This window comes from Myotis brandtii, unplaced genomic scaffold (assembly GCF_000412655.1).
Source record: "Myotis brandtii unplaced genomic scaffold, ASM41265v1 scaffold107, whole genome shotgun sequence".
Classification (NCBI taxonomy): Eukaryota; Metazoa; Chordata; class Mammalia; order Chiroptera; family Vespertilionidae; genus Myotis; species Myotis brandtii.
This window is the reverse complement of record NW_005353629.1, coordinates 3,605,936-3,632,222: the sequence shown is the minus strand read 5'-3', so window position 1 is coordinate 3,632,222 and position 26,287 is coordinate 3,605,936. Positions and strand designations below refer to the sequence as shown.

At 45.2% G+C, this 26,287-nt stretch overlaps 1 protein-coding gene across 4 annotated transcripts in view; it reads right to left on the bottom strand.

Moving 5' to 3' along the window:
* Positions 1-26,287, bottom strand: part of CHST9 (carbohydrate (N-acetylgalactosamine 4-0) sulfotransferase 9) — a 139,304-nt gene that overhangs the window by 72,082 nt on the left and 40,935 nt on the right. The window contains exon 1 of one of the 4 annotated variants that reach the window (XM_014541421.1): positions 8,523-8,555. The exons of 2 other annotated variants lie outside the window; for them this stretch is intronic. The gene's annotated coding sequence lies outside the window, so the exon portion shown is untranslated. Of the gene's footprint in view, positions 1-8,522; positions 8,556-26,287 lie in introns of those variants that run through there. One more of the 4 variants, XM_014541412.1, reaches the window with a different exon arrangement.

Here is a 26,287-nt window from a genome sequence, read left to right as displayed (position 1 = left end):
GGGGGGAAGGAGAAATATTTCACACTCTATGTAATACTTTATAAAGAATTTTAAAAATAGTCCCAGACGTTTGCAAGCAGGAGACCCTGTGCCTGTGGTGGTTTTCTTACGTTATCCCAAGTATTTCCTGACCTTGGCCTCACTGGTTTAAAACAAATCGGGCCAGCTGATACTGCCACCTATTTTCAAAACTGGGCTTTGCAACTCTGACATGGAAGAAACCCTGAAAGGGCACCACCGCCCTTCAGCAAGTAATAGCACAAAGGAACCCTCTGACCAAGGTCCCTGGGGAGCCAGGTGGGGCAGGGGGAGCCAGGTGGGGGCAGGAGGAGTCAGGTGGGGGCAGGGGGAGCCACGTGTGGAGGGGGAAGCCTAGTGGGAATCTAAGGCTCCAAAGAGCAATTAAAACAAAGTCATGCAAATCTCACCATCCACTTCCTTCTAATCCTTGGGTTTCCCAGGTTCTACTTCTGCCAAGCCCTTTGAGTAAGACTATGTAAGCCCCAGGTTTGAAGAACTTCTTACCCTCCTGAAGAGAGGACTTTATAGTGGCTGTTTGTAAATGCTTCAGAATGAATGTGTGTGTGTGTTTTTACCCCCATGAAGTATTAATGATTTTAGTTTATGCTAACTGTTCTTCATGTTTCTGTCCTTGGCATTTTCCAAATTACTTCCTTCAAGAAGAAAATTGGAAAGGTGTTAAGATTCCCATGAATTCAAAAGGAATTCATAAAAAATGGGAGATCTCAACTGGCTAGTTCTTCAATGAAATTATGTGAAACTGTGCAAAATGCTGGTACAGGGGACCTCACTTTTTACATTAAAAAATAGCTATTTTTATTTTAACCGATCTGGCTTAAAAATAATTATCACAATCATTTGGCTCTAAACGTGGTTGAGATTTAAAGCCTCCTCATGTGAATCAGTATCTCATTTGGAAACAATATTATAAGCAATGGATTAATTACTTAATTAACATGCAAACAAAATGTCTGGATGTCTCTCTGGCTTTGCGATTCTAAGAAATGGGGCAGCACAAATACATAAGCAAAGCAGGCCATGCAGTCCCCACGCTTTCCCTGTTTATGCTGCATTTAACCACCCGCCCCCCAAGCGCTGTCATAGGTGTCACCTCCTTCCTGCCTCACTTTCTGGATGCCACCCTGCTCACTCTCCTCATACCATCTCCTCAGAGATCCCACCCGTTCTCATTGCTCTCCCTCTGACTGACACTTGACTCAGTCCCAACACGTGCACGTCCTTCGCTTTGAGCTTTCCTGGACTTCAGTTCTGCTTCTCCAAACCCCAACTTCCATGGCTGAATCAGGTGCAGCTAGGCCGGCAGGAAACTCGCAATCCTTCCCCAAGCCCCTGTCCCTCTGAACTTGCTCATGTGTGTCTACTATACAGACTCCTGCAGTCGGGCTTCCTCCGACACCCCCATCTCCCACCCTGCACCTGTTCCAGACAGCTACCTTTGATCCTTTCTTTCCATCTCATACTCATTCTCCTTCCTTCCTTCCTTCCTTCCTTCCTTCCTTCCTTCCTTCCTTCCTTCCTTCCTTCCCTGTCAGTGATAACGTTGATTACTGATATATCCTGAATACCTCAGAAAAAAAAAAGACACTGATTTTTAGTTCCACCTCTGCCATGACACTCCCTACTGACCCTGGTCAAATAGCATAATGTCTCGTGTCCTAGTTTCCTCATTGTGACAGGCACTTTATGTGCTCATCAAAGCCCATTTTCATTTCTTCTTGGGCACAGGACTGGACTGAATTTCTCAGCCTCCCTTACAGTTAGGTAGGGCCACATAACTGATTTTTGATTAGTGAATGGGTGCAGGGTTGATGTTTGCCATAGCCAGTCAATCCTTAATTCTAAAAAAGCATTCTTTCATACTACTTAATGCCTTCTCTCTCTTTCCCTCCCTTCTCCTCTCTCTTCTTCTTCTTCCTCTTCTCCTCCTCCTCTTTCTCCTCCTTCTTCCTCTTCCCTTTCTCCCCCTCCTCCTCCTCCTTCTTCCTCTTCCTTCCTCTTCCCTCCTCCCCATCCTCTTCCTTCAACTCCCCAGCTAAGGTTCTTAGCACATCAAAGCCTACAGTATTCCAAAATGGTCTCCCTAATCATGATGTTAATTAACCAAGTTAATTATTTTAACAATTGCTTTGCCCATGCTAATCTTCCCCTCAAACCCTCTATTGCTTCTGGCTATTACAGGTGCTGTATAACTCCGCATTCTGTGCTCACTCAAAAATGATCCCTGGCCCCTGGGTAACTCAGAACTTTCCTATACAAATGGGAGAAGTCCCCTGCACAGGCCACATCCATTCCTAGTCCTGAGCCTGAAGTAGCCAGCTCTCTGCCTTCTGTTTGAAGAAGTCCATTCTTCTTCAAGACCTTGCCTTGATGCTGCATCTCTCAGATTGTCTTCTGAGCCACACCCGGGAGGCAGGGGAAGCCCAGGAGGAAACAGCATGGCAGCCGAGCCCCTGGCATATGATGACTCACTTGTTCCTGAGCCCGGTCAGCTCAGTGCCACCACCACTCCTGGTCTACAGGTGAGAGCGTGGCTCAGGGAGGGTACTCACTCGTTTAGGTCACAAAGTTGCCAGTGCTGGATTGACACCCAGGTGGTCTGACCAACAGTTCTGGCATTTTGGTCCCCTTATTAATCTCATTATACCAGTAGCTAGTCAATCCCTCCTGCTAGGTAAAAGTTGACTATTTTCTTTATTTTACATTTTATTATATTGTGGTAAGAACACTTAATACAAGACCTACCCTCTTAAGAAATTTGTATGTGAACAATAGTGTATAGCAAATCTCTAGCCCAGCTGGTGTGGCTGTGAATGGATGGTGATGATGGTAGTTCAACAATGTGAAAGCACTCAATGCCACTGAAGTGCAAAAAATAAAAAACAAATAAAAACACATAGGAAAGATAACTATATTACTCCAGTAAGATGTAGTGCATTTCTAGGTATGAGGGCCAGTTAAAAACATGACATTGAATGTAGTTCAGGTTTGCATATCTATATGTTCCAGGGTGAGCATTTTAAAATGGCAAGGGAAGTCTGCAGACTACATGGAGAAATGGCCAAGGAAAACAAGGAAAGATGCGTTAAGTAAAGTCGGCTCTGAGTGCAGCGTTTTGGTTGTCTCTGAACATCAGTGAAACAGAGAGCTTCATGTTCTCAGAGAAGGCTTGGCCAGAATGGCATTTCAGGGATGTTTCAAGGAGAAAAGGACCACACTGGACTGAGACATGCAGGCTGTCTCCATGCGGGGAGATGTAGGAAAGATTTACAGTCAAGCTAACAGACAGGGCATAGTGAAGCCTTATAAGGAAACGCAGGTGAGCAAGGATAGGTGGCATGCAAGAGGCATTCTGCGAAGACTCAGCCAAGGCAGAGATGTTCAAACAAAGGTTTGGGCCCTGGTCAGGATCCTCTCCTCCTACAAATAGTTCAAATGGAAGCAGAGACACGGACGATCATGTGGAACAAAATTTGAATTTGCTGTCAGGAGTCATTAATGTGGTACTTCACGGTTACTCGTGAGCTGCTCCATATGAATTAGTTGATCAGCTACTCAGTTGCTTCTGCAAGAGTCCCCTACGTCTGGTCTTCCCCGTATGGCGGCTCTCTCTGCCTCTCCAACTAAGGTCCCGCCCTCTTCAGAGTCCTTCCAGCTGCCACTCAAGCCATCACCTCCCTTCTGGGGTGAGCAGCCTTCAGGTGTTTCTTGTTTCCTGATAGTCTCATGGCTCCTCGCCTGTCCAAATCTTATCTGGGAATTTTCAGCGGAATAATAGGACAACTTACATGATTGATTACTGCATTGCTCAGCTCACATGACCCCCATTCACTTTAGAAAGTTTCCAGTTACGCAGGTACAAGTCTATCAGTTACCGTTGATTAGCATGTGGCCATTTCTATGAAGGAAAATGAAGTTGGGCGTCTGTCCCTCGGTGAGGCGTGCATGGTCATTGTGTTCTCCGTGGGAAAATCAGGTCTGACTGAAGACTCCTTTCATGAGAAAACCCGAGGATCACCTATATTCTATTTCTGTGGCATTTTAATCCTTTGTTAAGCTAAGTGCCACTTTTAACTAATCAAAATATGCATTTACCTGGAATGCTCCCTTCCCACGTCATGTCCAACACAAGTGTAGTGACCGTTATCCTGACTGAAATACACACACGGGAGGCCCCTTATTTCAACTTCCACAACATACTCAAGTGAGCAGAAGGCCGATTTTGTTGAGAACTGCCTTGCCTGTGCTGCCCTAATAAAGATCTATCCTGTAGCGCCTGAAAGTCCATTTTAATGTGAGTTACTTGCCATTTTAATTGGGAATTCCTGTAACTTTTTTTTTGTACAGAATATTTAAGGTGAAGCCTGAAGTAATTTTTGGCTAACACGATGATAAAACTCGTCTTCACTTTCTCTCCTGGGTGAAAGAAACACATGTATGTTGTGTAAGAGCCAACCCAGGAAAAGGGATCTCATTTTCAGTTACACAACGGGGCGCACTGCGTTACGGAGAAAGCTACTGCGATGCAGCTGAGGTAGTATTTCCCCACCCGCCTCCAGACACCAAGCTTCGGGTCTCCACTGAGTGCAAATGAATCCGCTCTGTGTGCTAGGACAGCACCCGGAGTCCACGTGGAGGGGCTGCAGGGAGATGCGTGGGGTACATGGCAATTTCTCCTACATTAGCTACTTAGCCTTTCCGAATTGTTTAGTTTGCATAAACACACTGTTTTAAATGCAGTCAGACAGTGAAATTTAAAGCATTTTTGAAATAATGTGGCACGGGTGTGTTGTTATTCATTCTCTAGAATAACGTTGACCGTCTGACAAATGAAATTTGTTTAAAAATGAACTCTCCGGGACTTCTTTTAATGAACAGCCTGTGTGTATGTCTTTCGTTCTGTGGATGGGAACACGCGTTGAAGATACTTTACTTCACTTAATAGAAAATATTGTTCTGCAGCCGGAAACCCGGAGAAAGTTGGTTGTATTTGTAAGGAGAATTCATTAGCATAGCCGAGAGAGCCAGGTCTCAGGAAAGCTGCCTGAAAAAGCAACACACCAGAGATGGATTGCCTGGGAGGCCGGAGCAGAAAGTCGGCAGCTTAGAACTAGAAAATGGATGTGAGACTTCGCTGATGCCAACCTGGGCCATTTGGGCACAGCGTGTGAGAAAAGGATATTTCACTTATTCTCACACCCAAGCCCTGGGGCCTGGATTGGGCTGGATGTAGACAAGGGGTCTGGGTTCCAGTCTCAACTCTGCTACCTGTTGGCTAACCATGACCTTGGCCAGGTCACATATGTGGGGCAGTGGGAAATGCTGGGCTTTGCTGTCAAACAGACGGAGATCCAGTGTCAATATTTAACACTGGCTCCCTGGGAACCAACGAACCAACCAAGCAACCGACCAACCAGCCCTGGTTTGTAATGCTTGCTCATCTCCATGGTGTAAGTCCTCACACCAGGGCCACCTGGAAGCGACCCACGTGACCTCGCTGAAGGCCGAGGTGGAAAGAGATGTGCATGAGCGCTCTCTTCAGATACCTCCCCAGACACTACAGGCTGCTCCAGCCAGCCATGGCCCGGATCCCATTGACGGCTCCCCCCGCCAGCATATGGGGCCCAGGCAAGCTACTTAACACCTCCATTTTCTAATTTTTAAAATGTTGACTTTAAACAAATTTCATTTTTTTATAACAGAATGATTCAATATTTCCATGCACTTTAGTTAACATCTATCACCTCCCAGGTTTTTTCTTGCGATAACTTTTAAAATAGACTCTCAGCAATTTTCAAATAGGCAGCACGGTGTTATTGGGGACAAGAGCTTTTGTACGCTACGAGCAAGCTAGGATGACATGCATTTTCAAACATGATTCTCACTGGAATCATGATTCTCAAAGTGAGAACAAAACCTGCAGAATATGACAAAACATGACCGTCCAAAATGATGAGCTTTTCAAGAACGGTAGTTTATTGAAATATATTTGTTGCAACATAGCTGCCTGCTAACTTCATATGTTTAATGTTGGTCATTGATAATTAACAGAATAGTAAGTGAGGTCTTCTCTTATTTGTTTTTCAGGGTTTTTATAGGGCTTAGGAACCACGGTGAAAAGCACTACAAAAATAGTAATAGCAGAGAGAAAGATGATGCTCAATCTGCATCTATTTGGAAATTGGCACTCAGTGAATGAGTAACATCCAAGAAAGAGGACATGCTATTCCCGCACAGATGGAAGAACTTATTCATTGTCCATTTAACTTTTTTTAACCCGAATGACTGCATCTTCAATATGTGTTAAATGTCTGAAAATGGAGGTGCTATTACTGTTTTAGAACATAGAAACGAAAGGCCCGGTCAAAAAGCAAGCAGCAAGGGCCTGAGCTTGCAAAGCAGATGTTCCACCATTTGCTGAATTTCCAATAATAAATCTCACCTTTTGAGTAGAGGCAAAAAATAACATTGTTCTTCGTTACCAGTAACTTCTTACAAATTATGTAAATGAATAAAATATCTCCAACTTTAGGGATGCTATAATGTCAGAAATGAAAAGTATGCAACTTCATTTTAAAATACTCATTGTCATCTCTACTGATAACTCCATTTTCTGGTCCACTAGGACTCTTCACATTACTTTGATTATTTTTATTGATTTCAGAGAGGAAGGGAGAGAGAAAGAGAGAGAGAGAGAGAGAGAGAGATAGAAACATCAATGATGAGAATTACTGATCGGTTACCTCCTGCATGCCCCCTACTGGGTATCAAGCCTGCAACCCGGGTATATGCCCTTGACCAGAATCGAACCTGAGACCTTTCACTCCACAGGCTGACGGTCTATCCACTGAACCAAACCAGCTAAGGCTAGGACTGCTCTTTACTTAATGCTTAAGGTGATTTGAAAGTATTATTCTTGGAAAAATTGGAACAATTTGTATTTAACAGATGGTGTCTCAATAGTCTACCTTAGTAAGCCTCCTATTATATGTTTCTCTAAACAATAATTTATGAAGCACCTTTCTCTTTAAGAATTATTCTTTGTATTTTATGCTGTGTGGTTTTTTAATATCAAGAATTCCTTGACCCAAAGAGGGGTCTTTCTCAAAGCATATAAACAACATAGACATAAATATCATCATTTCTTCCAAATCAAGAGAATATGCATAGCCCGATATCATAGCCTGCCTCTGTCTCCACCAGTCTTTTGCATCACCTGGGCCATACAGATAGAAGCAGCCAGGATACGGAGGAAACTTAAAGAGGCATCTGGCTTCACACTGGCCAAATTAGTGCTTTTTCTGAACTATAAAGCTTCTTTGATTAGAGAAGCGTGTACCTACAGGATCATAGCAATAGCAAGCGCATTTTAGAAACAGTAAAAATAGTTTTCCCTGAAGATGTAATAATGAAGTTACCACATTGGTGAGGAGACCAGACCCTTTCTTGCCTTCACTGTTTGTTTTTTATACTCATGATCAGGCTTTAAAAGATACACAAAGGGAATGTAAACAATAACATTTAAGAGGAAAGTTATGTAGGTAGTAAGTTGACCAGTTGTCTGATATGAATGCAAAGATTGGGAAGGAGAATAGAGACTGGGACTTGAGCTGTTTATACACTTGTAGATTAATATCTTCTATTGGAGACTACACGGACTGTTTGGAAACACATATATTTATCTGTTTCCAGACAAAAAATGAAGTTGACAGAAGATGGTGGTGTGGAGCAATGTGTCTTTATCTTGGCCGCTCTCACAGATGGTAGAATAAGGTTGGTGAAGACTTGGGAAGAAAGGTGGGCATAGGCATATTTGGCAAACCAGAATTTTCTATGATTATTGGCAATTTCTGGGCATTGGGACCTGGAAGACTGCTCCTATGCAAAGATTTACTGGGTCAATGAAAGTCTATCCTATCTCATGATTTTAAGCCCAAAGCCATGTAATAAAAATATGGAAATTTTAAACTTATTTTTGTATTAGCAAATTTTGACACCCTACTATGCGCAATGGCACCACTCACTTCTGTATACATATTAGGATTTAGAAATAAAATAATTCTTAAAATTCCTCTAAAATAGATTATTTTTAGTTAAGTAGTTAACACTGTTCTGAAACATATCAACTACATACATGGCTTTAAGAGAGCTGAAATTCATAGATATTTGTGGAAGTAAAGTGGTTGTCAACTATTACAACCTTCATATTTTAAAATTGGTGGTTGCAAGACTTACCTTTTAATAGATAATCATGAAAAAATAAATAACATTATATTTCATTTTTAATAGAATGATAGAATGAAAAGGAAATGATTGGTGTGCAAGTGCAAAAGCCAAATGTATTAATTTATTTTCATCCATTAAGTATCAATCAACTCAAGGACAATAAACTATTACTTTGAAAACTAACCTGCAATGAGATTTTTTTGTGATTGGAAATCAAAGCAGAAACTAGAGCTGAAGCCAATTAGTCAAAACCTTACCTGATGTGGCTTTTTGTTCTCTTCTCTTCTCCACTCTCCCTGAAATGAGAAGTGGCAGGTCAGTTGCAGTGTGGGGCATGAGAAGAAGCAACGCAGATAAAAGCCCAGTTGACAGTAATTTCCAGACTCAACCCCTGCTTCCGCCGTGTCCAGCTCGCTTCCAGACATGACTAGGCGCAGTCGAAAGGGATGGAAAGGGCTCTCCAATCAATTTATGGAAGTAGGAAAGTATGAGTCTGCATTCCATATGCTGTTGGGTTTTTACGAAATCTTGTTGGTAAGAGTCACTTCCCCAACAGCAAATCTACAACTTGCAAACCATAGAACTAACTGTGAGGGAAAACATGTGAATGAAATAAGACCATGGCCTCTTACAACCTACGTGGGAAGAGAAAGGACAGACAACACAATAGGAACATGAACTGCGCCCCCAGAGGTACGGATGCTCAACGATCCGATAGGATAAAGCAATTCCTTTGAGCCGGGGAGTGCCCGGAAGTGGAGGAAAGAGGGGCACTCGATGTGCACCTGGAGAGACAGGTGTGAACTAGGGAACGTGAAACGGGAAAGGGCTGATTCTTGGCAAAGGAAATAGCATGGGCGACCGGCCAAGGCTGCTTGAGGAAGAGTCCCGTTTTGAACCGGCTCCCGGGACTCGGGGACGAGTAGCTTTGTGCAGAAAGAGGCCTCTCCTAGAGGCTGGGCTAGAGGCACGGGCCGAGGATGGCAGGGGGACGAGAAGAGGGAAGGGATGGATGCAAGAGGGAAGGCAGACTTTGTGGGGGTTTACACAACGTGAAGGCCAGGGAGGAGGAAAGGCCCAGATGAATGGTTATCTAGGTCAGTATTCGGCAAACTGCGGCTCGCGAGCCACATGCGGCTCTTTGGCCCCTTGAGTGTGGCTCTTCCACAAAATACCACGTGCGGGCGCACACATACAGTGCGATTGAAACTTCGTGGCCCATGCGCAGAAGCCATTCAGGGAAAAGGTAAAATGTGATGGAGCGTGGGAATGACAACTTCAATGATGAGAGGTCTGCACTTACTGAGGGTAAGGTGCTATGAGGACAGGGAGCTTGGGTGAGAGATGAGAACATGTCCATCTTGAGAAGGTGGCTGAGCTGTGGCGAGGGATGGGAATGTTGAGGCAGGCAGCACAGAAGGCTACGCTGAGGACAGTGGCCAAGGGAACAAAAATGCCGCTTTTGATTGTGATTTACGACCATGAGAAGACAGAAGCAGAAGCAGAGATCCATGGAGATCAACAGAATGCATAGTTGTGTACCACAAAGAAAGATTGAGGAAGTATGGGGGGGTACCAATAGCATCCGATGCTGCCAAGTTCATGTGGTTGTTGCCAGACTGTGAGAGAGCAGTTTTAGAGGAGACGGAGCAGAGGACACAGGAGAGGATGTGAGCGCCTGAAGGGCAGTGGGCGATGAGGAAGGTGAGGCCCAGGAAATGGCTTCTCGTTCATCAAATTTGACAGCAGCAAATGGTGAGATGGGTCAATGGCTAAATAGGAGCAAAATCAAGGTTTCCACGAGGCTACAGGACACTCCGGCTTGCTCACAGGCTTAGATAAGAAACGTTGCACCAGGGCAGAGGTGTGCAAACACCACTGCTGAGCCGAGAGCTGGTTCGGTCCTGGGTGAGCCAGGGCTACCCTTCCGGCCCTCACTGCCAACATTTCCCAGGTAGAGCTGGTTACTGAGAGTTTGGGCAACACACGGAAGCTGCATGCACCCTGGAAGTTTTTCTCCCAGCCCCTCATGTGTTTTAAAATCCTAAAATATTCGGTGGAAAATGTACAATCTTGTGCAGCTGCCAACAGTGTAGACTTCACTTCACTGGCATCTTGATAAATGGTACATTCTACTCACTGGGGTGATTTCCAGAGGATTTGTTGGATGCAATTTATTTCAATGATTCAAACAGACAAACGGCAGAAATAGTCCATGTAAAGGTGTCATTCATTACCCAGTGTGACGGGCACCTCCTCAAAGAAGCTTTTTAAATTGGAAAGCACTGCTTCCTAGTGGACTCTACATTTTTGTCTACTAGAGGCCTCAATCATTTTCATGAATTTTAAGTGTTTTTTATTGATTTCAGAGAGAGGAAGGGAGAGGGAGAGAGAGATAGAAACTTCAATGATGAGAGGGAATCATTGATCAGCTGCCCCCTGCACATTCCCTACTGGGGATTGAGCCTGCAAACCCGGGCACGTGCCCTGACCGGGAATTGAACTGTGATCTCCTGGTTTCTGGATCAACACTCAACCACTGCCTGGGCTTCATGAATTTAAAAAAAATGTTAATCAGGTCCTGAATTATAACATGTTTAAAGCAACACATCTCTTTGGAGAGTCAACTTGTATAAGAATGAGTCATAAATCCTCAAAGTACACAGTGAATGTGTTGGAGATAAATAATCTAGGGTTGTCAGACTCCTAGGAGACCCCAATGGTCCTCTTCTCCCCTCCTCCTGGCATTCTTCCTGTCCCTGTGCAGTGCCCTCCCACACGGATTAGACCGGCTTCTGTAACCGATAGGATCTTGCAGATGATGGAGGGTGACTTCGGAGGCGGAGCCTTAAATACCATCGTGGCTCCCATTGGCTCTCCCGGCTCACTCCCCCTGTTGAGAGGACATTCAGCAGATCTAGGGAGAGGTTCCTGTGGCTGAGGAGGAACGCAGGCCTCCTGCCAGGGGCACCAATGGGACAGGCACGTGAGCGGCCCATGGCCCGGCCTCACCCAAGCCTCCCGGGGCTGCAGCATTGGCTTCCCGTGGACCGGGAGCACCTGGGAGACTCTGACCCAGAGCCCTGCGGTCGGCCACCTCTGAGTTCCCCGTGGAAACCGTGTCGATGGCAAATATCTTTCATGGTCTCCAGCGGCTGAGTTGGGGATAAATTGTTATGGCAACAGGTGATACTCATTGGGTAACTTTATGATGAGATTTGGGTTAATTTACCCCTCAAACGCAATACAACTACAATGATGCTCGTTGTGTCAAATCGATGGGTCTCCCCGGCTCTCTCCTCTGTCATGTGGGGTCAGACCTGCTTATCTGGAATGTCGTGAGGATTAGAGAATTCCACGTGAAAATAATTCCATAAAGAGTTCTAAGAGCCACAAGAAATGGAGGAAACTCATACCAAATATTGGGGTCCATTGGTTCAGAAAGGGGGCTGCAAGTCATCGCTGATAATGTTTTTTATGTTTTTTTCCCCCACTGAGACCTCAAACAATTCTCTGTATTACATGAAAGGGCCCTGTAGCTAGAGAGGTAGATAGAAATGTGATTTATGACGTGTGTTATGCTGTTATATGTAATTATAGGGATCGACTTAGATTTCTGTTCTGTGTTACATACACTGAACTTCCAATTAGAAAAATAAAAACTAGGTTAAATAAAGAAGATATGAAAGTGGTGAAGGGACAGAGAGACCCACTGCTTAGCTGGAGAGGACCCTTAGGTTTCTGCCCTCTCCTCACCTTGCTCTGCGTGGTGATGGCATCTCTCTCATCTCTCATTCGCTTGGGGTTCACCTTCATGGAGAGAGGACTTGGGGACCGTGGTCTCTAGCTCTGAGCTCTATCTAGGTTTAGGTCGAAGGGAAATCCCCACCTGTATCCTCTGCCTACAACACATGTCCTTAACCTACATCATTATCTCCTCCCCCCCGCCCCCCAACTGCTCATCTTTAGAGCGACCCTCGGGTCTGCTCAGGCCCCCAGTCATGAACCCTGAGAGCCATCAGCTCCCCTCCCTCAGCCTGCACAGCTACTCTGACCTCACACCCGTCCCTTCTCTCTCTGCAGGCCTCTCGGATCTGCGGCCTCCTGCCTCACCGCCACGGTCCCAGGTCAAGAACTTGAATTTCTCCCGGGGGCTCCTTTCCACAGGCTCCTCACTGGGTTCACTGGCTGTAGGGATGGTGTTCCCACCTTCCCTGACCCCTGCTACAGAGAAACCCCACGTTCTCTAATAATATAAAACATGTGACTGGGAAATGTGGCCACGACTTATCTTCCTCCTGTTGCCATCACTCAGGCACCACACAGCACAGCCCCAGACGGCAGGCTTCCTGGACTGTCCCGCCATGTGGTTCCTGCCCATTGAAAGCCAACTCATCCTTCAGAGCTGAGCTCAGATGCTTTGCTGTGCCACCTCCCTACCTCCCATGCCTGGCAAACGTCCCCCCTCTGCGCTCCCACCACCCTTTCCTCTGCCTTTGTCTTGGCACCAACTCCAGTGTTTGCTTCATAATGAGATGCAGGCCTGTTCTTCCAACTAGCCTGCTGCCTCCTTAGGGGCAAGGGTGTATCTACGCCTCTCCGCCTCCGATGCCTCCTGGGGCCTGGGATGCAGCTGCCTGGGGTGGAGGACACAGAGCTCTGTCATGTCCCAGAACCTCCTCACAGCGCCGGAGAACAGGACATAAATCTCAGTCCTGCTGCCACTGAGCAGGCACAACCAAAACAGAGCTCTCTCCAGGTGCCTGCATTGCCAACGGTAACCTGGGGAGCTGCCTAGCGGAGAAGCGGGCGACAGCATCACCGAGGCGTTCATCAATGCACGTGCATTTGCCCTGCTGGCGTTTCATTTCAGCAGAGACCCTGCCTTAAACAGGAAACATTAAAGAACAGTTTGCAATCCACTTGGGTTTAAGCCTGGATGCAGCACTCAACCTGCGAGACTAAAAATGGACCATAATCTCATGAAAATGGAATCTGCAGGGGAAAACGTCCCTTTGGAGAGAATGTCTTCAAGTGAACATTAACATCCCACAGCTCTCGGCCATTTATTGATACAAGCGGAGCCTGGCTATTTTAAAAGCCGTTTTAGACTTGAGGTGGTTGCTATTGTTCCCTGGAGAAACGTTAAGTTTATATCAATTTCTAGTGCATTTCAGTGCTTCAGTATGGCAGCAGTTCCTTCATCACAGTGAGTATTTCTGATCTTTTACTTCTGACCTTTTAAAACCACAGGCACACAGATGGTGATCTGATATAGCTTAGCAATAATGAGGAGCACAACTCAGTATCTTAAGTAACTTCTAATAAAAAGGAAATTTTATATATATATATATATGTATATATATATATATATTCAGAAAAAAATCACTTCTACTGCTATGGTAAACAACCTGCTTCCCTATTTATAATGATCTGGCCCTCTAGCAACTTCAGCGCGAAATTATAGTTAATTTGCCTACAAACGTCAGGTGGTCATAATAATCTGGCCACTCAGTGTATATGTACATGTACTAGTATATATAGTGTGTATACACATGTGTGTCCGTGTGGATATGCGTATATATATATATATATATATACACACACACACACACACACACATACACCTGCATTACATAAATGCATATGTGATATATGTATATATACTGCATTTTATACTCAGATACAGTCGTGTCTAAAATATACTCTCCCTCCTCCTCCTCCATCTTGGCATCATCCAGGATGTCACGGACCCCTAGCAAGCACCCCCCCCCCCAGCACTCCCAGCTCCTCAGCAGCCAATTCTGTGTCTGCGTTCACTCATAGGCATTGTGTTCGCCCTGCTCTGAGAGGTAGTATTAATCACCTCCGTTGCTAGGATACCCAAGAATGTTCATTTATGTCCGATGTTTCTTTGGGAAAATGCACTATAAAAAGGCCTAGAATCATGACAAGGAAAATTACTGTGCACATGCTACTTATTTAAAAAAAGGACATGGTCTGTGTGTGTGTGTGTGTGTGTGTGTGTGTGTGTGTGATGACTACCAGATAATAGAATGCTAACTCCCATGAATTTTTTAACGTTTTTGTTTCAACTAGATCTGAATGGAAAAATGCTGGCAATATATTTGGACAATGAGGATCTGTAGTACTTCTACTAGGTGTACCAGTTACTAATGTAGATTTTTTTCAATAGATGGAGTTACACATATGTTGATATATATGCGATTTGATGTGTATGCTATTTTGTTGTATTGGCAACAAGCTTCAAAACTTCATATGTCAAATTTTCTGAAGGTGTTAACATCATAGGTATTTTTATGCTTAAAAATGTGCAATTTCATGCCAAAAATGGAGCATTTGTGGGAAGTTTTAATTCATTATTTTGAAGAAAAGTGCTGCTGAAAGTTATCGTATAGTTTGGGAAGCTTATGGTGAACATGCTCCATCTCAAGATACTTGTGAAGGCTGGTTTAAATGTTTTAAAAGTGATGATTTCAATGTGAAAGACAAAGAACGTCCAGGTCAACCAAAAAAGTTTGAAGACCAACAGTTACAAGCATTATTGGATGAAGGCGCGTGTCAAACTCAAAAACAACTCGCAGGAAGAGTATATGCTTCAGGGTCAACTAGGAGAAGCAGGAGGCGGTAAGGTGTTAATTCTGTTTCCTTGCAGAGGAAGGGACGCGAAGATGTGTCACTTCAGATGCCTGTTACTGACAGAGTCACGGGTTGCAGTGCTGGTTGACCTGCAGAGCCAACCTCAAACCCCGGCCACCCTTCTGGCCATGTGTGGCTATTCTAATGCAAGACTTATGAGAAAGGCAGTTTTCGGAATGTGAATTTGAGGAAAATATGCCTTTATCCATATCTTAAAAAATCATTGCTGTGTTGGGTAAACACAAAGATCCCCGCTTATCAACTGTAATGAGGGCATATGAATACACTAGAGGCCTGGTGCACAAAATTTGTGCATGGGTAGGGTCCCTAGGCCTGGCCTGCGATCAGGGCCAATCAGGTTCCCCCACCTCCCCACCTCCCCACCTCCCCACCTCCTCCTTCCCTTGCCACCTGCGCACCACCATGCGGTCCCCCCCCCCTACCCTCCCCGCCTTCTCTTCCCTCACTCCCTGAGCGCCCCATGGCTGCTGCTGGTTGCATGCCATGTTCTGTGCCGCCACCTGGTGGTCAGCGCACATCATAGCGAGTGATCGAACTCCCAAGGGGACACTTTGCATATTAGCCTTTTATATAAATAGATAATATCCATCTCAATGCAAGGTTATCTCAGTCAATCTCTTCCCACAGGAGACAGCTTGACCTCGTGAAAGGAACATGGACTTGATCTAGTGAAAGGAGCTGGGCTGACTTCCTATCTTAACTAAGGTACCTAAGAGCTATGCAACACTAGGGACAAAGCATAGAGTGTCTATCTTCTCACTACGTGTTCCTTTTTGCTCTCTGCTGTTTTCTCGTTCTCTCCCTCATGTGTGCACCTGTGTATGCATACACACGCTGCCCTCTTGCAAGTGTAGAGAAACTCCACCTGCCCTCCTATCATTTCTGTTTGGTCAGCGGATGTGTTGTTGGGCTGTTTAGGCAAAGAGAGCCATCCAAGCACGCTGCATGCTGTGAGCCCCACACGATGTGGACTGAGATACGGAGACCGGCCCTTCAGAAACGTATCGATGTGGAGAGATCTGGGCCTCCCCGGTCGGCCATCTGCCTTGGCAGGGCTGACCCTCCATCTGCTGCCCAGCCCGGGGCTCTGCCATCCACCAGAGCGTAGAGAGCCTGAGAAGAACTGAATGCCCAGAGATTTTCCCTGGGCTGACCCTCTGCAAAAAGACGGTAAAATCAGCAAGATACACAATAGCTTCATGTCCTAGAAATTCTCAAGTAGAGACTTTCTCCCCACGTAGAGCCGCCCGACAAGCTCACAATGAACGTGACAAGCACCTGCTCCTCGCAGACTCCCACACTGGTCTGCGGGGTGAAACCTTCGTGGGAGCCCTTCGATGTTTAGACCCTCCTGAGGCCGTTGCTGGTTGGCAGAGAGGTTTCTTGGAAGACCTGTGAGGCTGAAGCCAGATTGGCCAAAACAACAACAACCCAAATCCCACAAACAATAGCAGCAGCAGCAACAACAAAAATCCCACAAACAGCAGCAGCAGCAACAACAAGTGCCCGCCAGGTCTTAGATGTTTCTGCAAATGGGAATGCTGTGCTTCAGCTACTGACCAAAGTAAGGATGTGTGTGTTTATTTGTACTTTCCTTTGAATAAGAACCTTTCTAGTAAGTTAGATGTGAATAATTACTTCTAAGTGATATAATATTCTAAACTCCTTTGGAATATTCATTATATATATTTAAAACAGGAATACGTTATTTGATAAAATATAGGATATTTTCATAATATCTTCACTCACTTGTTAAGAAGTGGGGTCCCATTCCCTTCCTGTTGAATCTGCCCAGGCCCCAGTACATTGCTTAACTACCAGAATATGTTAGAAAAGCCAGTTTTCAGGAGCCTTTAGAATCACACCGTTTCCACTTCCTGGGTCTTTTAAGACTTGCTCTGAGAGAAGCCAGCCACAATGTAAGAAGTCAGACTATGCTGAGACCGCCACGCTGCGAGGAAGCTCAAGCAGGCCACACACAGAGGCCACATAGAGAGGCCACGTAGAGAGGCCACGTGGAGAGCTGCCTCCGCCTTCCGTGACCAGCAACCAGCTGTTCCAGCCGCCCCAACCCAGGCTCCCGATGCGTGTGAACACAGACACTCTCCTGAAGGGGACCCTCCGGCTCTGTCACCGCAGCGGAGAGCATGTGTGAGACAAACTGCCCAGCGGGACCCTGTCCAGTCCCCAACCCACAAACTGCAAGAAGGAGAAATGATTGTTTATCCCGTGAAGTCTGCACACGTTGTTACCCAGCAAGAGAGAATAGAGACAACTCCTTTCTGTTGCCATAGTGAGAATATTTATTGGTATGAATATCTTTCAACATATACTAATATATTTATTAGCATTTCCCCCTTAAATCAGGGCTCATCTAGATCCCTCCTTCCCTAAGAGGGTTTGTTCAGCTATGGTACACACATGTACTATTACCCAGCATTTTAGCGCCTAAACCTACTCCTTTTCATAAAAAGGAGTAAGCCCTGTTATGATAAGGAGTGTGGTAATGGGTGTGTAGTGGACCATAGGTTAATATGCATTTTGGTTTTATGGAAGTATCGCAATATTCCCCTCCGTCCAGGTTACCAATCAAGAGTGAAGTGGAGACAGTTATTTAGCGACTTAGAATTTAGCAACTTTAAATGGGGCACCCATTTAAAACAACATTTAAATATTCACCCAGGCTTCTAAAACGTTATCATCTATGGCTAGAATTATATGGAAACCCCCTGAACGGGAACAGTGAAAAGATTCAACAGCAATTTCTGCTAAATAACTTACAATTATCTTCCTTTCCCTAAAGAGGTTTACGTTGAAAGGATAAATGAGTAGAATCCATATTGAATTAACAGCTTCACTGTTACCTGGGGTTAATTTCCTATATGAGGGCAACAGGGGGCAACGTCCCATTAAAAAAGGTACTGACACGAGTCCCATCAGAACCCATGCTTGTGAAGTCAGAGTGTGTTCACTTTAAATAGCAAATTATCCGAGAAACAGGCACACAGTCCTGTCCAGCTCTTCATCTGGAGAAAAGGACCGCGATTCATGGCTCTCTCCCCGACGCTTGTAATCATCAGCTCGTTCGCTTGTGGAGAAAGCTGGCGGAGGCCAGGGGTGGGATTGATTTTATCCTTTGTGATGTCAGCACAGTTCTCCTTCATGCAGGCCCCATGTTTCCCCTTTTTCATCTTTAAAAAATCCCCATCCTACTCATCTTTTCCTTCACATTGACCCGCGTCAAAGGGTTGGGCCTTAGACATTCAGGGAAGCTCATACTTCAGGGACCGAAAGAAAAACATGAGGAAAGTGTGCTTAGGTCAGTGGATACTGATTTACCGTTTTCGTACGTTGTAATCTTATAAAGCCATCCTCCACAGCCCTGGCTGGCGACCTAAGTTTACCAGAAAAGTTGTTAATTACTAGTACATTCTATGTGCGGGAGAGATTCACCCTGTGACATGATGGGCAGAAAGCTAGGCGCTTTACGTCTGAAACTCTACCGAAAAGAGTGCACGAGGAACTCACAGTCAAGGGAAGAGCTGGAAGAAGTCTGTAGACTCTTCAATGGATGTGGCCTCCTGTAGGGACCAGCCGAGGGCCATTACCTAATAATAGAGACAGAGTAGGGGACACCCCAGGAGAGCAGGGAAGGAAATATCCTCTGGACACAGAAAGCGAGAGGCTATTTCCTGGGAGAATCTTTTATTGGTGTTCAGTGTGAGGCGCGGATTTCAGAAAAAGCAAGCCGGGTGCTGATGCAGTGCAGAGGGTCGTCACTCTGACCCTGCCCACCCGAAAGACGGGGCGGGAGGGGAGCCCTGAGAAGAGTCTCCCCACTGACTTTGGCTACTGGCAGCTTAGATTTGCACAAGACGAAGGCCCTGCCATTCCCAGGGGAGGGGGCAACTCTCTAGCTGTATTGACTATGCAGACACAGCTGGGTGCCTACCTGCAGGCACTTCTCTGGTTCTGTGCTGGCCCCCAGCCCTCCCCTCACAGGACATGGATGGACCATGACGGAGGGAAGCTAACCATGGGCTCATTCCTCTCACTTTAGGTGGTTGTGTGACATCTCTGGCCAATGACATCAGAATTGAATTCTGTTGAAGAATTTCATTAAAAGGTTTTCCATGCCACTAGAAAGAGACAGACGGGAGAAAACATCTGCTTTGCTTTGAGTAGACGCCACAAGTGGGTACAAGGCCTGGAACACAGGACAAAACTAACAAGGCCTTGCAAGGGAACCAAAGGGAGCGCACCCTGGGCTGATGCCATCGAGGCTCTGAACGAACGGGCCATGGAACCACCCCTCTCAGGACTTCTTGGTATGGCTTAGCCAGTCTCTTTTCTTAAGTGAGAGGTTTTAGTTACTTGCAGCTGAAAGCACCTATATTCTACAACCCAAAACATTACTCTATACTAAATAAACTTTTAGTGCTAGATTATTATTTAACAATATATTCAGTGCTAAATAAGTAAGAAGGAAAGAGTATTGCTCTGAAGATCGCCCCAGGAATGGTGGGGCTGAGGCTACTGCCCAGCCAGCTGCACGTCAGAGCGTCCACTCTCGCCCTCCTCCAGGCACATCGCCTCCACATGGTGAGAGGGACCAAGGTGTTTGCCCACAGAGTCGTGCTGGGCTGGACCATCATTGCATTCCTGGCCAGACTTCCCCGAGGCCCTGCAGACCTGTGAGGCCTCCTTCCCACATCAGACCTCGGGCGTGGGGCGGGAGCAGCCTGCACTCGTGCCCCACTCAGGTGCTTGAAGGATGCCGGGGCATCGGGGTGTGCACAGACGGGTCCCGGCACATGCACACGAGGCCCCTCACGAGGCCGGAGGGGCTGTGATGGAGAGATTGCGATGGAGACAGAAAGAAGAGGCCACACCGGCTCTCTTGCCCCAGGCTCAGCGCTGACAGGGCGGGGCGGTCATGGCTACACAAGGGCAGTCCTGTGAGAACGCACGGGAATGATGGCGCCCACCCAGCTCCTCGCTGAATTCTCAAAACAGCCTACGGGGATGCGGGGGAGGCATTTTATCCACAGTTTACAAATGAGGAAAGAACAGAGGCCCAAGGTTACCCAGTAAGTGCTAAACCCTGGATTTGAACCCAGGACTTCCAAAGACCACTCTGTCTACCACACATGCTCCTTCAGCTTTTCTGTGATGTCGGTTTAATTTCTTATAAAATGGAGAAACAGACTGTCCTCTGTCCCGGTGCCATCTCCAGTTTCCTGTCTCAGAACGCTTAGCAATGCTCACCGGAGGGGATAAGTACAAATACATCAATCCCATCACACTGACTTACACGTGGATCATTTACAATTCCTTTGTACATTAAAAACCGAGGGCGTTATTTATGAACACCGTCCCAGTACCAAGTGGGCAAAGTGGGGCAGGTGAGCCTTTCCTCCTCGCTGGCATCTCAGGACGCGGGCGACCTACTGTCACTGTGCAGTGTCCTCTGAAGTCTTTTAGAAATGGGTCAATTCTATTCCTTTTCCTTTGTTGTGCAAAATATGTAAGGTTTCCCCCCATAAAATTATCTGAACTGGCTGCTTACATAACCCCAAAGAATGACTCGTTCTGTACCTTACAGAACATGTGAAGGTAGCATGTCTGGCGACAAAGCTAAGAATAGAGCACAGGGATTCACATGTTCTCCTCGCACTTTGGGACGTGGCGCAGGGCTGTTTACCATCCACGGCAGACGTGTGAAAGCCTACGAGACAAACATCCTCAACTTGTGAAGCACAGAAGCAACTTACTCCCAAGAGACGAGTTATTTTGAAAACTGTGAGTTAGTGGGTCTAGCCTCACATGAAGGCTCTTTTCTCAAATTCATTATATTTTCTTCTTTATTATTTACCCCAAATATCGGAGTCCACATGTACCCTCTCTATTCAGTAACCAATGGAGTCTTTAAGGATGGGTATGCATTTTTAAACAAAGACAAAGCTATAAAAGTGATTTCAAGTTCATGAGAGGGACTGATCACAGATTAGCATATAGAAGACAGCCGGGGAGTAAAAGGAAGGGTGTGTGCCTTTAGAATGGAATGAAATGGACTCTACTCATGATATCCTTTATCTGTCGGACAAAGTGTGACCTTCTCTGGAAGGCGAGGGCCACGAAAGAGTCCCACATGCCTGACTGGCACCCCGAGCCTGGGCACTGGCCGTGCCATCAGCCTGTCTCGGCCATGGTGGTTTGTGTCCTGAGGGTGGTGTTCTCCTCGGACGAACCAGAGACGGGGATTTGCTCCTGGCTTGCGTGGCAACAGTTATTAAACTCTGTTTTTAATATATTGCTGAGGTTGGAGGAGAGCACATCAAAATAGAAGACTTAATGTGTAGTGAGTCATTCATAATACGAGAGAAATAAAATATGCTAATATATAATTTGTCTATAATTATACAACTATATTATATGTAACACTATATAACATCTTTTTAGATATACATCTTATATACTTATGTAATTATATATATAAAAGGCTAATATGCAAAGTGTCCCCTCGGGAGTTTGACAGGGAGTTCGATCGCTTGCTATGACATGTGCTGACCACTGGCAGTCAGAAGGCCCCAATCGGCCCTGATTGCCTTCCAGGCCTAGGGACCCTACCTGTGCATAAATTTCATGCACCAGGCCTCTAGTATAACTATAATATATTATATGTAATACCATGTAATATCTTAACACTATGTAATCTCTATAGCTATACATCTTACGTATTTATATATAGCACAGCAATATAGAAGATTTAACAACTACAACATAGTCATCAAATAGGAGTCATAAAACGAAGGCTTTAAAGGAAATGCTCCCCACCATGGTTTTCTACTTTTGTTTTAATGTTTAAAAGCCAGGAAGTATCGGCTGTAGATCATTGACAGTAAAAATCAAGTGCCTCCCAACTGCTGCAGAAACTGCCTCTGTTACCAGCAGTTTGCAGCTCTTCTGAGGGTGTTTTCATTTGTCTTTATTTTTGTTTTTTCTGATCCATCTCACTGGTTGCAGGAGCTCCACTGGCGACTCATGTCTGCAGCACCCAGTTTATAAACTTGTCCAACTGGAGAGCCAACATACTACAGGGCTTTACACAGTGACACACACACAGACACACACACACACACACACACAGACACACACACACACAGTGCAGAAACTGCCTCTGTTACCAGCAGTTTGCAGCTCTTCTGAGGGTGTTTTCATTTGTCTTTATTTTTGTTTTTTCTGATCCATCTCACTGGTTGCAGGAGCTCCACTGGCGACTCATGTCTGCAGCACCCAGTTTATAAACTTGTCCAACTGGAGAGCCAACATAACACATAGACACACACACAGACACACACACAGACACACACACACACACACACACACACACACGTTCTTATTCTCTGAAGGACACCGAAGAAGGAAGATAAAACAATCGCGAGGCCGCCAAGGGGTTTTATCTAAAAGCATCATCCATTCTCACTCAGCCTCCATTTCAATGTTAAAAAAATACATTCTGCCTGACTCCAAAGAGTCTGACACTCCTACAAACCCACCTCACTTGCCCTTTTGTAGGTAAAATTCACAGAAACATAGATTGCCGGGCCATGATAACATGTAAAATTAGACCAGATCCGGAGTGCTTTTTTGTGTGTAACAAAACTTAAAATTCTCACGTACTAGGCATCAGTTACTAACAATGAAGTCTCTCTTCCACACACACATTCCCACACGTGCAAAACTTCTGTGTCTCTTATTAAAGATGAAAACTACTCACTCCTCTCAAATGTACAGTGTGAGAATGACTAAAGTTAATTGCAGAAACGCCTAAATATTTAAAGGTCTGCCATACCTAGGGATGCCTTATGGCACCTAAAGTATCGCCATGAATGCCGGAATCCAAGGAGCACATTGTTAAACTTCTTGAGATCAAACAATGTTAACACATGTGTGAACTCCATGCCCTGGACTCAGGTCCTGTAAAGACGTGAAATCCACACGGCTGAACGGGAGCCACGTGGGGCTGTCGCGCCATGTAACACAATTTACCGTGTCCCTACCCCGTACCATGTCCTCAGCTCCCTTATCTACCAGTAAATGTGAAATTTCAAGACCAGAGGCTCTATTTGAAAAGGATTAGATTCCCGAGAGTTTAGTTAAAGGACATAATTAGAAAAATTAGGCTCTTTCTGATATGGCCATTCTAGAAGCAGTAGCAGGAATTGTCTCATTTAATTTAATTTAATTTAAAGGACCAACTTTTAAAATTTTTAATATATTTTTTTATTGTTATCAGAGAGAGGAAGGGAGAGGGAGAGAGAGATAGAAACATCAATGATGAGAGGAAATCACTGATCGGCTGCCCCCTGCATGTCCCTACTGGGGATCGAGTCCGCAACCCGGGCATGTGCCCTTGACCGGAATCAAACCTGTGATCCTTCAGTCGGAAGGCCAACACTCTATCCACTGAGCCAAACCAGCTAGGGCAGGACCAATTTGTTTTTAATAAACAAGTGTGCGCGCGTGTGTGTGTGTGTGTGTGTGTGTGTGAGAGAGAGAGAGAGAGAGAGAGAGAGAGAGATTGGTTCACTTTGCAGGCTTAGCTTTTTCTAGGCCTCTAAGGTTCCATTTAAAAATTATTTTCAAAAGATCAACTCTCTAGGATGCTTGGGGCACTGGTCCCTGATCAGTAGGTGAACCAGGGAGAGGTGTGGGCGGGGTGGCAACCGAGAGCCAAATGCCAAGGAGTTCAGAGTGAGCAGACGCAGTCCCCAACACCGCCATCCTGCACCGACCCCCTTTAAAGCCAGGGGCTTCCTGTTTGTGTTTCGAGAACAAGCCCAGAACAGACAGCCTGCAGTTCGCACACGGGCCGCCTTGCTCTCCTCGGCACGGCCTGTGGGTCGTGCAAATGCAGTCCTATTGAGGTGATGAGTTCTTCATGTTCCTGTTGAAGCCTATGCATCACTCCTTCACCCACCATCAGGCCAGGAGGTGCTTGAAAGAAAACTGAGTTCAGATGTGGTACCAAGTTCTCCGTCCACGGAAAAAGGAGAGGAGAGCTACCTGCCCTGTGAGGGGAGAGGAGGCGAAGGGGCGGGTAACGAATCACTGAACCACACAGTCAGCCCTTCAGGGAGGGGGCCTGCCAGGTGGACTCCAGAGGCTGTAATACACAGCATCGCCGCCAGCATTGACCAGGGACTTCTTACTCTACTCGACGACGCAGTTCATCTGTTTTTCATGCCATGTTTTCACGAGGTGCCTGAAATTCCGAATTTATAGCTTCATGTGGTTCATTGAGCAGACCGAGCTAGAGTTATTGACTCTGTGTGGGGACTGGAACAATTTTTGTTACAGTTGTTGGTGGCACCAGTGGTATTTTTTTCCTTTTTTTTTTTTGACACCAATGTTTAGAATCAATCACATTGATAGAGCGAGAGCATTATAAATTTAATTAGAAAAATAAATGAAAATAAATAAAAACCCCAAATTATTAAAAGTCTGATTGGCAGATTTCTCAAATTTTCTTGGAATGCTTTAAGTGAGCAACTAAATATATAGACTCAAAAATACTTCCAAATATTTGATCATATACTTTTTATTTTCTGTATGCCCACTTAATTTCCCCCCAAATGGTATAAGAGCTTTGGTGAGAAGAAAAGTCACCTTCTATATCTGAACCTCATACCACAGTACTCAACATAGTGCTTAATTAATCCTTGTTGAATGAGTCTTAAAAACAATAAAATCCATTTGATACTACATAAATGTTGGGGGGGGGGGTTGTCCTGGTTTCAATATTTTTATTGCAACAAAGAAATAAACTTTTCTGGGAAAAGTAGGGAGTGATAAAATGGTTACACCTCTATGAAATCTACATGTTTTATCTGCGTCTCTAAAATGTAACACTGTAGGAGAATGTGTAACTTGCTAAAATAAATAGCAAATAATACATTTTGCTTATAAAAAGACAGAAAAAATAGAACATGATGGAAGGAGTTATTATTTTGCCCATGATGGTTTCTACAAGAGAAAACCGGGTGCTAACGGGTGGGATGAGCTGGCCGGTCTCACCAACCCGTGGGGAGCTCCACCATCTATTTCTCACTGAGGCTCCTGATGGGCATCTTCCAAGTAGCATCATCCCACTCTAGTCACTCTCTAACACATTTCACATTAAAAGGCCGAGTTGATTCTTGGGATTAGAGGCAGTTATGTTCCATAAAGTCACCGCAAATATTGAATGAACAAACACCGAACCATTGATCTTAGTGGAAGTGTGTGTATATGTGTGTGTGTGTGTGTGTGTGTGTGTGTGTGTGTGTGTGTGTTTTCCAGGGGTAGGCAAATGTAGGTTTACAGTCGTGAGTATTGGAAACTGTTTATTTCTTATATTAGTATTTATAAATTATTGTATTATTTATTTGTATTATATCTGTAAACTGACTTTTGCCCACCCTGGACATAAATCTCACATAGATTATAATCTTAAACCCTAAAAAGAATTCACATGATCGGTTCTACTTTTCTTCATTTTATAAAAAAGGAACCAAGGCTCAGAAGTGTTAAGTGACTTGCCCAGAGCTGCCCTGCTCACAGGGGCCAGAGTGGGGACTCACACTTAATGCAACTGCCCTGCACAGAGCTCTCTGCACTGCACCGCCCCCTGCGGTCCGGTCCCCATCCTCTGGCCATCTCGAGGAGCTGGAATGAGGAGGCAGAGCGTGGCCTTCGCTCACCTCAGCTGGGAACGGACGGACGGACACCTTTCCCCCATTCTGTGCATGTCCACTTTCATTTGTCAAAGTACTGATTTTGAGGTTACAAATAAATTTTAACAAGTAGGCGAATTTGCAAATACAGTGTCCGTATCCGCAAATAATAACGGTCAACTGAATTTGTAACTCTTGCAGTAGCACAGGTCGCTTAAGGTTAGGACTACATTCTGGGTGGCTCAGTCCCTGGACAAATGTCTGTATAGGCTTCTGCGTGGCCACGCCTGAGGATGTGTGCTGAGGGCCCTGCAGACCACAGCTGCCCAATGTGTGCACTCTGCACCATGGTTACCCTCATTGTCTGCCAACGCTGATCAAAATGGCTTATGGGTTTTCCTCTTTGAAAATATTGAGAAGCTTGCAATGCACATGGTACTCAAATTATAAAGCTAGTTAAAGACAAATGTGGGGTGGTATTTTGTGGGAACTTCAGTAAAATTTCTCATTTTCTAATAACTAGACCCAAAGACATTTTATTGGAATTATACCCCAAAGTAAAGGATTTCATTAGTTGAAGAAAGTGGCTTTATCAAATATCTGGAATTTCTCATTACTTTAAA